Source organism: Garra rufa, chromosome 15, assembly GCF_049309525.1.
Source record: "Garra rufa chromosome 15, GarRuf1.0, whole genome shotgun sequence".
In the NCBI taxonomy this organism is placed as follows: domain Eukaryota; kingdom Metazoa; phylum Chordata; class Actinopteri; order Cypriniformes; family Cyprinidae; genus Garra; species Garra rufa.
This window is the reverse complement of record NC_133375.1, coordinates 35,390,318-35,402,858: the sequence shown is the minus strand read 5'-3', so window position 1 is coordinate 35,402,858 and position 12,541 is coordinate 35,390,318.

Sequence of the window (12,541 nt, the reverse complement as noted above, 5' to 3'; positions counted from 1 at the left end):
AATAATAATTATCATTAAAATCATTAAAACCAATGATTAATTATTTTAATTGTATTAACAACCGTTATTGATCATTTAAATTTATAATTATATTTATATCATTTAAATATAACATAACTTAATAAAATAAAATATATCATATAATTCAATATAATAATGTATATTTTTATTATTTTATTATTTATTTTATTATAAATGTAAAAAAAAAAATTCTCAGCAGTTGATTTAAAGCATTTGACCTGTTTTAAGAATGTTAGGCCTCAACAAATGTATTACTTTATATATCATATCATATCATCTATCATATCATATATTATATTATAAGAAATGTAAAGAAAAGTTTTTTCCAAACTGTACATTTCATTTATTTGATGAACAATTGTCAAAGTTATAATTTTTTAATATCAATAAGACCATTAGTTAGTTATTTTAATTGTACTACCTTCTGTTATAGACTTAATTGCAGTTAAATGCTGGAGGGAATCAGTGTCTTTGCACAAATGTCGATTTCCCTGTACATTGGCTGCTGTTTTCCAGTCCAAATTTTATTCTTCACACGGCCCTGAGCTCTCTTCAGGGTTCTACTGGGGGGGGGGGGGGGAAACTGTATATTTTTCATTGTTTGGGCACAATAAGTGTTCTTCAGAGCTTGACGATAGAGTTTAGTAAATATGAGGCTTGGTCATTGAAGTGTATCACAATAATGGCTTTCTGATCATCTCATTACCTACATATAAACTGTTTTACAGTGTTCACATAGACCAGATAAAAACTTCATCAGAAGTCCAGCAGCACCATGTGACCTTGAGAGCCGACCGGCCACGCGTTTTTTTTTCATCATGCCCACTGATTTGGTGAAAATAAGAGAGAGAGATTCGCTCGCGTATCAGTCGATTTAATGAGCGGTTCTGGAGCGTTTGATGAGCGTATAGCGTCGAGTGTTTCTTTCTTCTGTAAAGAACTTCCTATTTACTGCTATTAATGCAGCTGTAATTATTCACTCGCAGATTATTCACTCCCAATACTTCCGCAATAACGAGCTCAAGAAGATTAATGATTGGACGGCCATTGTCCGCAAAGTACGTTCACTAATCATTGGAAGTGTAAGGGGGGAAAAAAAGCTATTAAACAATGCAAATCAAACCACATTCCTCAAACCGGCTCGGTTCCAGTGTTCGGGCTGATAGCGGAGAAATTGCAGATAACTCCATTAGGGGGAAGAATTGAAAATACGATAAAGCAGAGAGGCTGATGTATGATGTTTCCTCTGGCTGCAGGTTCCGATAAAGAGCTCATTTCCAATGAAAGAAGCACTTGACAGAGGCAATTTTGCTGTTTTAACGAACACTGTCGTTAACAGGCGTGAGATAAGAAACACAAGTGATTACCCATAATGCCGTCCTCAAAACGCACGCTATTATGCTTTGTCGTTAACAAAAATCTCATCTGCGTGATAGAATAAAAATGTAAAGCGCAACGTTTCTTTAACATCTGATATTTGTTATGTGCCGGCTTGTGGCTCTTAAAACGGGAACTTGCAATATTTTTGCTTCTCTTGCTTGTTTATTCTGACCTTGCGTCACTTTATTTCTCTTTTCATCGTGCACTTAGTTTTCCAGCGCTTCTGTTTGTGCTTTTTTATTCCTCTCGGCATTATTTGTGGTAAGGAGAAGTAATTTTGCTGTTAGTCACAGCTTGAACCAAATGAGGAAGTCACATTTTTTCATTAAATGGGATTTTGTCCGTTTAAATGTGTTGTCATTTAGGTCAAAGCTGCTTATTAAAAAATATTATTGATGACTTTATAACACCGTCCGATCATTTGAGTTTATTTGATAATATTGATTTGACCTTGGAGGCTTTATTCTGTGGTTTGTCAGCGCTGACAGTCGGGAGACTCCTAATTACAAATGGGACGCTGCTGTCATATTATCATCCTTTAATGAAAGTCATCATTCTGAGAAAGTCACAGACCTTTCATATAGAGCGATATGAATGCATTATAAATCCTAAATTGTCATTCTTATAATTGCCGACACAGATGGCCGATACAGAGCCTTGTTAATCAAAACCAATTTGCATCTCGTCCTAATATGTGTGCTGTGATGTTGATGAGTTTCATGGATTTGACCCTAGTTGGTTTCTCAAATGGAAATAGAATAAACATTTAACATAAGCACACAATGTGTAAACCTATTAAGTTTGTCGCTCGTTGTTTCCAAATTTAGTTTTGTCTCCATCAATTGTTATATTTAGCTATACTGAAATGTTAGTAGTAATTTTGTTTATAATGTCAGCATATTTAGACACAAGCGTACATGTCATATAAAAAATATCTTTATGCATTTATTTATAATTAGAATAATGCTTATTATTCTTTTCTTCCTCTTCTAATGTCTAAAGTTTTTGTATAATTTATTATATTATGTATATAATTATTATATAAATATACAGATATTTTTATGCATATACAGTTGCAATCAAAATTATTCCAGGACTAAATTGCATCTACAACAGTTTTCTGGCATATTACAAAAGTGATAATGTCAATATATAATTTAATGATTTTGAGTTATAGGATTTTTTTATAACACAGCTATGTCAAAATTATTCAACCCCTATTCAACATTGCTGTTTTAAGACAGTTATTTTTATGGTCAGGAACAAAATTGTCTTAAAAAATTGTCTTAAGCCTTTACAAACTTATTCAAAATGGAATTAGCTTGGGGTGTTACACATAGTATACTCTTAGCCCATGCATGTGCTGATAGGGAGTAGCAAATATGGTAAAGTCAACAAAGCTCACACAAAATCAATAGAGAAGAAATAGTTTGCTATATTAGAAAGTCTAAAACTACATGAAGATGTCTAAGACAGTACAAGTCCCTAGAGACACAGCTGGCAGCCGTATTCCTTAGATTAATGTGTGTTGAACCAGAAAACCTTTGAGGCTGTTGAACAAAAAAGCACAATATCATAAAATGTTTGATCAGATCAACTGAGAAAAACTTGCAATGTACAGCCAGAGACTTGCAAGATGACCCAACGAAAGGAGGAAAAATATTTCAATGCTGTGTACATGAGGAACACTAGACAAGAGGAATCTTGCTGAATACCACTCTTGACCAAGAAGAACAAAAAGGCTGCCTTGAACATGCCAAAATTCATTTGGATAGACCTGTGGAGTTCTGGAAGATTGTTTTACGGAGTGATGTGTCCAAACTGGAACTTTTTGGGCGTATGGATCAGCAGTATGTCTGGTGCAAAAATGACAAAGCTTATAAGCAGAAGAACACCATCTCCATCATCAAACATGGAGGTGGGCCAGTCCTGTTATGGGGTTGTTTTACTGTAGCAGGAAGTGGAAAACATGACCATACAAAGGATATCATTGATTTATGATAGTATAAGACTATTTTGGCAAACATTGTGATGACTTTTGTGCAAAGTCTAAAGCTAATAATCAGTGGAATTTCCTGCAGGACAATCATCCTTAAGTATACGTTCAAATCTACTTAAGCTTGGTTTAGGAATCAGTCACAGAATGTTTTTAAGTGGCCTGTTCAGTTTCCAGATTTAATTCTCATTAAAAATACATGGTTGAATTTGAAGAAAGCAGTGGCAAAGTAAAAACCAAAGATTATCAGTGATCTGAAAGCTTTTTCAGGGGAGGAATGGCCCAAGATTGCAGCAGAAAGGTGACAGAAGCATCTAAGCACTTCCAGGCAGTGTTTATTGGTGGTTTTAAAGAATAAAAGATTCTACACCAAATTTACTTTCAGGGGTTGAATAATTTTGAACATGAATGTTTAGAGCCAATTCGATTTTTTGGCATTATTCATCAACTTACATTCTCAGAATTACTCAAATGTGTATTAATAAACTTTCTTTAATAGTTTAGTCATGCCTTTGTTGAATTGTTTTCACAAAATGTTGTTCTCTGCAGCAAAATGTCTTGCAGGTCAAGGGGGTTGAATAATTTTGATTGCAACTGTATTTTTAAATAATATTATTAATAATAATAACAAAACAGTGATGATGATAATAATAATTATTATTTAAAAATAAATACATGCATACATAAATATTTTCATGTATTATTTCATACCTTATTTTAATAATAATAATAATAATAATTATTATTATTATTATTATTATTAATTAAAATAATAAAATATATTATTCATGTTATAAATCCTAAATTATAAAAAATATTACAATATGTATTATTTATATAATAAAAATTATTTCATAATAATAAAAGTTTTTAAATTGAATAATTATCATTTTTATTATTATTAAAATATTATTAATTTAAACAGTTAAAATTATAAAAATATAATTAATTTATATATGATTTTACAATCTAATTTATTTTATAATAATTATTATTACTATTGTTACTGTGAATAATAATAATTAAAATGACAATTTTTTAAATTGATATATTATTTTATAATAATAATAATACTTATTATTATTTTATTATTATTCACATATTATTAATTTAAACAGTTATACATTATAAAAATATAATTTATATATGATTTTATAATCAATTTTTATTATTGTTATTATTATTAATTATTCATTCAAATTAATTAATAACATTTTTATTCATTTTAAAAATAATAAATTATACATTTTTTATTAATTGATATATTTTTTAATAGTTATTATTATTATTATTATTATTATTTAAAAATAAGTACATGCATACATATTTTTTCATGTTTTAATTTATACTTCATATAATAAGAATTAAAAATAATGACAAAAATATAAATGTATATATTTTATAATATAAGAATAATAATAAATATTATTATTAAAATAGTATTAATTTAAACAACTCTAAATGATAAAAATATAATTAATGTATGATTTTATAATCTAATTTATTTTATGATAATAATAATAATAATAGTAAATGCATGCATACATAAAGTATTTTATATAATAATAAAAATAAATTATTATTATTATTAATTGAAAAATGTATTTAAATTAAAATACATTATAATTTTAAAAATAATTGTTATATATAATTTTTATAATATAATTTATTTTATAATAATAATCGTTTATTATTATTACTATTAAAATAAATAATGCATACGTACAAATATTTTATATAATAATAAATTATTCATTTTAATAATTTAAAAATATTATTAATTTCTTTAGTTTTATAATAATAATAATCGTTTTTAAAATATTCCTATTATTTTTAAATAAATACATGCATAATACAAATATTGTATATAATAATAATAATAATAAACAATTATTATTAATTTTAAACATGTAAATTCTAGGAAATTATAATTGAAAATAATTATGAATGTATATATTATGTGTATATTATATAATTTATTTTGTAATAATAATAATAATATAAAAGTTGTTTATTATTATTATTGTTGTTGTTGATTATGTTGTTGCTTTTGCTTTGTTTTGCTTTTTGCTCTGCCCTAAAAAATAACTGAATGCATTAAGTCGATTATTACCAAGAGAAATAATGCTTACGTCTTTTGACAGCCCTAATATTTTTATTCTAAACTCATAATTTATGTTTTATAGGTTTAAAAAGACAAAGAAAACTGAAATCTCTCCACTTGCCCCCTGGGGAGTACGTAGCGCTTGTTGGGAATCACTAGCATGACTGAAATCAACATATACTATATTCATGTATTCATTGCAGAAAAGACTAACAGCATCCATTATGCGCTTCGACATAATTGTTTTTTATACAGTAATTGGATTGCATTTATTTCCTCTTCGTACAAATTGGCAGAAAATGTCAGCATACAGCTTGCGCGCCGTGGCAGCGCGGCTCCGCAGAAGCATAACCGAGGACAGGCGCAGCAGAAAGTGATAAAACCCCAACAATAGATGCAAAGGCACGGCCACAGTTGTAAATATTGATTGCCGTAGAGTGAGGTCTGTTCTTATTGCACTCTCGCAAGAATAATGATGTTCCACGGCAAGCCAAATTGTGGTATTTCTCTCAAGGCGTGGAGTAGAGGATGCTAATAAGGAAAGGCAAAGTTAACCGCACAAACACGAACCATATGCTGCCTCTGCATGGATGAAATCCTGTGATTCAAAGCAGCTGATTCCATTTGGATGGGTCTCCAGACATCTGCCAAAGAGACACCAGAGCCGCTCCATCCTCTCCGAGCGACAGAACGGTGACACAGCTAAAGAATGTGCTTCGGCTCTCTCAGACCATTAAAATGAAGGATGAACGGCCCTGAGGGCGATGACCGAGGGTCCTTTTTAATAGACTTTAGTGCCAAAGGTCTTCCAGTGCTGTCATGCTCCCTCGTCCTGAAGAATAACCTGCGTCACCTTTATCAGATCATCGGGAAAGTTGTCATCAACATTGGATAATTACGGCCGAACATTTTCCGTGGGACCCTGTTGGCGTGAGAGCGTCCCCTTCGACCGCAAATGAGGCTGGATGGTTGTAGGGTCTGGGTCTGAATTATTGATATGGTTCTGTATGAGTGGGGAGTTTTTAACGACGGTCATTTAGAAGATGGAGAGGCATCAGCAGGGCGCTAAATCTGACAGCGTGCTCCACAAACACCGACTTTATTGGCCGCACAGATGGCCCGTGTGTACTGACTTCAGAGCGCCAGTACATCACGCACACGCACACACACTGGTTCGGAAACAATATATGAAATTAGATTTGCTTTGATGTGTGATAATGAATTCAGATCTATATGTGAGGTTGTTTCAAGGTTTTTTCGGTCAGAAGCGAGCATTAGGTTGGCTTTTCTTTCCTGAGAGGAAGCGAGCGGCGCTGGTCTGAGATTATTGCTTTTTTAAGGGCTGCTGGTCACGTTTTCGGAGCTCGGATGCTCTCTGAAATATAGCTTGGGTGTCATCTGTTGTTTACTGTTCTTAAGGAAGACTGTAGAAGAGGCCAAATCGATGTAGAAAATCTGCCAGTTTACTTTTGAGAAAGGCTTAATGGACATTTAAGGGTTTCTAGAAGAAGGTGTGCGCGCCCTGAGCTGTCTGCTGCGATATGTGAAAGGCTTGCTAGAAGTTAGACGTCTTTCAGGGTACTCAAAGGAATTTTTTGGCTGAGAATTAAGGTTTTGTTATTATGTGTGCATGCATGCTGTCGTAAACCTGTGTTTTGGATGCAAAAGGAGATGTTTTGAAACATGTTCACACTGCCACACCAGGGGCCACCAAGCTGTGAAAAGACAGCATAAAAGTAGTCCAAATGATCAAAAAAATGAATATGACACACGTATGAATACTTTGATGCTGTCTTATGTTTTTTGATGCTTGAAAGCCCCAGTTCTTAGAAAACAACATTTAATATTATTCATAATAATAATAATAATAATTTTTATTATTATTTGCATTATAAATACTTAAATGCATAAAATGCATCTCAATTTATTTATTTAAAAAATCTGTAATATTATTTATTATTAATTATAAATATTAAATATAAATGAATTAATGAATAAATAAAATGTTTCACATTATTTTATTCAGAAACAACAAAAACAATAATAATAATTATTATTATAATTATACATAAAAATGTGCATCTCATTTTATTGATGCAAATCAAATTTATGTATTAAAATCATTATTATTTATTATTAATTACTTATAATAAATAAATAAATAAATGTAAATAAATAAAATGGTTTCACATATTTTGTTCAAGAACAACAACAATAATAATAATATTATAAATACAGAAATACATAAAAAGTTCATTATTTCATATATTTTGTTCAACAAGAACAACACTAATAATAATAATAATAATAATAATTATTATTATTATTATTATTATTATAAATACATACATTTTTCATCTCATTTTATTTATAAAAAATATATTTATAATAAATAAATAAAATGGTTTTACATATTTTGTTCAAGAACAACAACAATAATGATAATAATAATATTATAAATACATAAATATAGCTCTAATTTTATTTATAAAACATTATATCATTATTATTTATTATTAATTATGTATTATTAATTATTTATAATAAATAAATACATAAATATTAATGAATAAATGAAATGGTTTCATATAGTTTGTTCAACAAGAACAACACATAATAATAATTATTATTATTTATATTATAAATACATAAAATTATGTATCTTGTTGTTTCTAAAAATCATTATTATATTTAAAACCATTATTAGTTATTATTAATTACTTATTGTAAATAAATAGACATAAATGATTAAATAATTAAAATGTTTCACAAATATTTTTTAACAGCAACAACAACAACAACAACAACAATAATAATAATAATAATAATAATAATAATTATTATTATTATTATTATTATTATTATTATAAATATATAAATAAATGAATAAATAAATAATTATTAGTTCGCTTTTGTCCATTAAAATTTAACTGAACATGTTAGGACATTAATTGCTAAGAGATTAGGTTTGTTTCTTTTGACATTCCTAATATTTGTATTTTTATTGTATTGTATTTTAAAAGCAAAAGATGTTTTGAAACATGATAATGATAATAGTAATACTAATTATTATAATAATTATTATTATAAATAAATCACATTTTGTTTCATAATAATAATAATAATAATTATTATTATTACTACTAATATTACATTATTAATGAATAATTATGACATTTCTAATATTTTTATTTGTATTTGTTTTTAAGCATGTTAATAATAAATAAATAAATAAAAAAAGTTTCAAATATTTTGTTCAATAACAACATTGTTATTTTTATTATTATTATTATTATTATTATTATTATTATTATTATTATTATTATTATTACTACTACTACTACTACTACATGTTAAGTGATTAATTGCACAGAGGTTAATTATCCCAAATACTAATATTTTTATTTTACTATATTTTGAACGCAAAAGGAGATGTTTTAAAGCGTTTTCACACTGCTTTTTCCACACAAATGAAATCTTATAGGTACCAGGTGCCAGGCTTCAAAAAGGAAACGATAAAATTTTAATCAAAAATGTATATGAAACAAGTCTTATGAATACTTTTATGCTATCTGTTTGTTCTTTGTGCAGCCTGAAAGCCTCCTGGTCACTGTATGTGTTCTTTGAAAGGAAAAAATATCATCTTCTGTGATCCATGAAAGAAAGAAAGTCAGTCATACTGGTTTGGAAAGACACAAAAGCGAATGAATAATCTATGTGGAACAATATGTTCATTTCACATTGCTGACTAAGGATAGGGAGCGTTTTTGTAATGCCACTAGCAGAAGCAGAAAAAAAATGTCAAATGGTGGTTTGCCATGAATCTTGAAAGATGCGAATGGATTGTACACCAGCGCAGTGCAGTGCAGAATACCAAAATATGGAGATGAAGCAGTGTACCTGGTCTTATCTCCCAGGGAATGACGTGCAGATTTTGGGAGGGAGAGAGAGAGTGAGAGGAAAAACAACATATTGATAGAGCACAGTAGAATTTGCAAAGGAAAAAAAAGCTTGACTCCATTTGACTTTTTTTTTTTTTTTTTTTTTGTGGTGTGTTTTGGAAAGCATTCTCATGTCAGTCACTCCAGCTTGCAGAATATTTTTGTGAATCACCTGAGGAATGTGTTTTTAAATCTATCTTTCTGATGTATGATCTTTTCTTTTTATTTGTGATATACTGTATAGTGGTGTATAACACATTTTTAACCTGTATTACATTATCGTGGAGGCATCATTGCTGTTGTATTCTGATAAGTTTGATAGATTGTGACCATGTGTAATACTTTATGTAAAGCTCGTGGAAATGCTTTTCTTTAAATCATCCTGTTTGGATAATGCACACTGCTCTATGCATATTGCATTAGAAGAGGCTTTTTATGGGCTGCTGTTTTATGTATATATTCACTCATATAAAAGAAGCCATTCCATTTGTTTATTTGTATAGCTAATCCTGTATAGTATTCATATACAGATATTCATATTCATATTAGACTTGCAGTTCCAGCCACAATCCTATGCTTTGTTACAAGATCATGTAATACTTTGCAAATATTGATGGAACCTTCCACCAAAGAGGGTTCTCTGAAGAAAATAAGTGTAAATAATGACTTTATGAAAAATGGATATGTGCTATTGTAATTTATTTCAATTTCAGCATGTGATCTCTGCAAGGATGTGGAAGTAGTCGATCTTCTCTTTTGTATAAGTAGTTTTTGCCTGTAGGAGATTAACCAGTTTGCATTTTTTTTACAGTAAACAACTGGTTACTGAAAACTTTTTGAAAATTTTGAAGTAGCCTTTTAAAATTAAAAGCACGCAGTGTCGTCAAAATATATAGGTTATGTCTTCCCAAAGGAGTGTTAGTAATAAACCACTTTTTTTTGTGACTCGAACACAGCGCGTCAAGTATAGTTTGATTCCCGAAGGAATGACTCTGAAGAGCCGATTCTTTGTACTGAATCAAACGTATAGAGCGTGACCTGTAGTCTGAATCCAGATGGAATAGCTCCGATAAGTTGCTACTGTAATTATTGTATCAGTGCAACTAGTATATTTCAATAAAGAAGGAATGACTCAGAAGAGCTGATTCTTTTTACTGAATCAAACGCATAGCGCAACTTGTACATCCTGGTGAAAAAAACAGCATATGCTGGTTAGGTATGTTTTGGTGCTGTTTTAAGACAGTCCTTTGCTGGTTTATGCTGGTCCTTAGCTGGTCATGTGCTGGTCAAAGAACAGCATAAACCAGCAAAAGCACCAGCATAAACCAGCAAAGGACCAGCTTCAAAACCTACCTAACCAGCATATGCTGTTTTTTTTCAACAGGGCATTCCGATTTAATAAGGAATAACTCTGATAACCCGGTTCTTTTTGTTGTATCAAATGCATACAACACGACCAGGAAAAATGGCTGCAGCAGAACTAGTACATTCCCAGAGAGCACACGTACATCTGCAAGATGTCTGTTAAAGAATGCTTGATCTGGAAAGCATCTGCTGTGTACAAACATCTGACAGACGTCTGTAAGATGTCCGTTTTACATACATTCTAAATCACAAACATCTTAAAGACATCCAATAGACGTCTGTTTGACATCTGATAGAAAACGGCCTATTCTGATAGCACACATACATCTCGGAGACGTCTATTTGACATCTGCATTACATCTGGAAGACGTATGTTTGCTCATCTACAATACGTCTATAGGACGACATCTATCAGATGTCATATAGACATCTATCTGATGTCTTAAGGGTGTTTATGGTTTAGAATGTACAGTGGTGTGAACAAGTGTTGGCCCCCTTCCTGATTTTTTTTTTTATTGCATGTTTGTCACACTTTAATGTTTCAGATAATCAAACAAATTTAAATATTAATCAAAGATAACACAAGTAAACACAACATGCAGTTTTTGAATGAAGTTTTTTTTTATTCTGAAGGGAAAACAAAACCAAACCAAACCCACATGGCCAGTCCTTATAAAATGTTTGCCCCCTAAATTTAATAACTGGTTGGGCCACCCTTAGCAGCAACAACTGCAATCAAGCGTTTGCGATAACTTGCAGTGAGTCTGTTACAGTGCTGTGCAGAAATTATAGCCCACTCATCTTGGCAGAATTGTTGTAATTCAGCCATATTGGAGGGTTTTCGAGCATGAACCGCCTTTTTAAGGTCATGCCACAGCATCTCAATAGGATTCAGGTCAGGACTTTGACTAGGCCACTCCAAAGTCTTCATTTTGTTTTTCATCAACCATTCAGAGGTGGATTTGCTGGTGTTTTTTGGATCATTGTCCTGCTGCAGAACCCAAGTTCGCTTCAGCTTGAGGTCACGAACAGATGTCCGGACATTGTCCATCAGGATTTCTTGGTAGACAGCAGAATTCATGGTTCCATTTCAAGTCTTCCAGGTCCAGAAGCAGCAAAACAGCCCCAGACCATCACACTACAACCACCATATTTTGTTTTATAATGTTTTTTTTTCTGAAATGCTGTGTTACTTTTACGCCAGATGTAATGGGACACCCACCTTCCAAAAAGTTCAACTTTAGTCTCATCAGTCCACAGAGTATTTTCCCAAAAGTCTTGGGGATCATCAAGATGTTTTCTGGCAAAACTGAGACGAGCCTTTATGTTCTTTTTACTCAGCAGTAGTTATTGTCATGTGGGTTTGGATTTTGTTTTCCCTTCATTAAAAAAACCCTTAATTTACTGTTGTGTTTACTTGTGTTATCTTTGATTAATATTTACATTTGTTTGATGATCTGAAACATTAAAGATATGCAAAAAAAATAAAAAAATAAAAAATCAGGAAGGCCAACACTTTTTTACACCACTGTATGTAAAACTGACATCTTACAGACGTCTGTCAGATGTTTGTACACAGCAGATGCTTTCCTGATCAAGAGATCTTTAACAGACATCTTGCAGACATACATGTGCTATCTGGGTATAGACGTTTTGCAGAATGTTTGCAGATGAGCAAACACTCTAAAAAAATATGTCTTTCAGATGTAAATGCAGACGTCAAATAGATGTCTC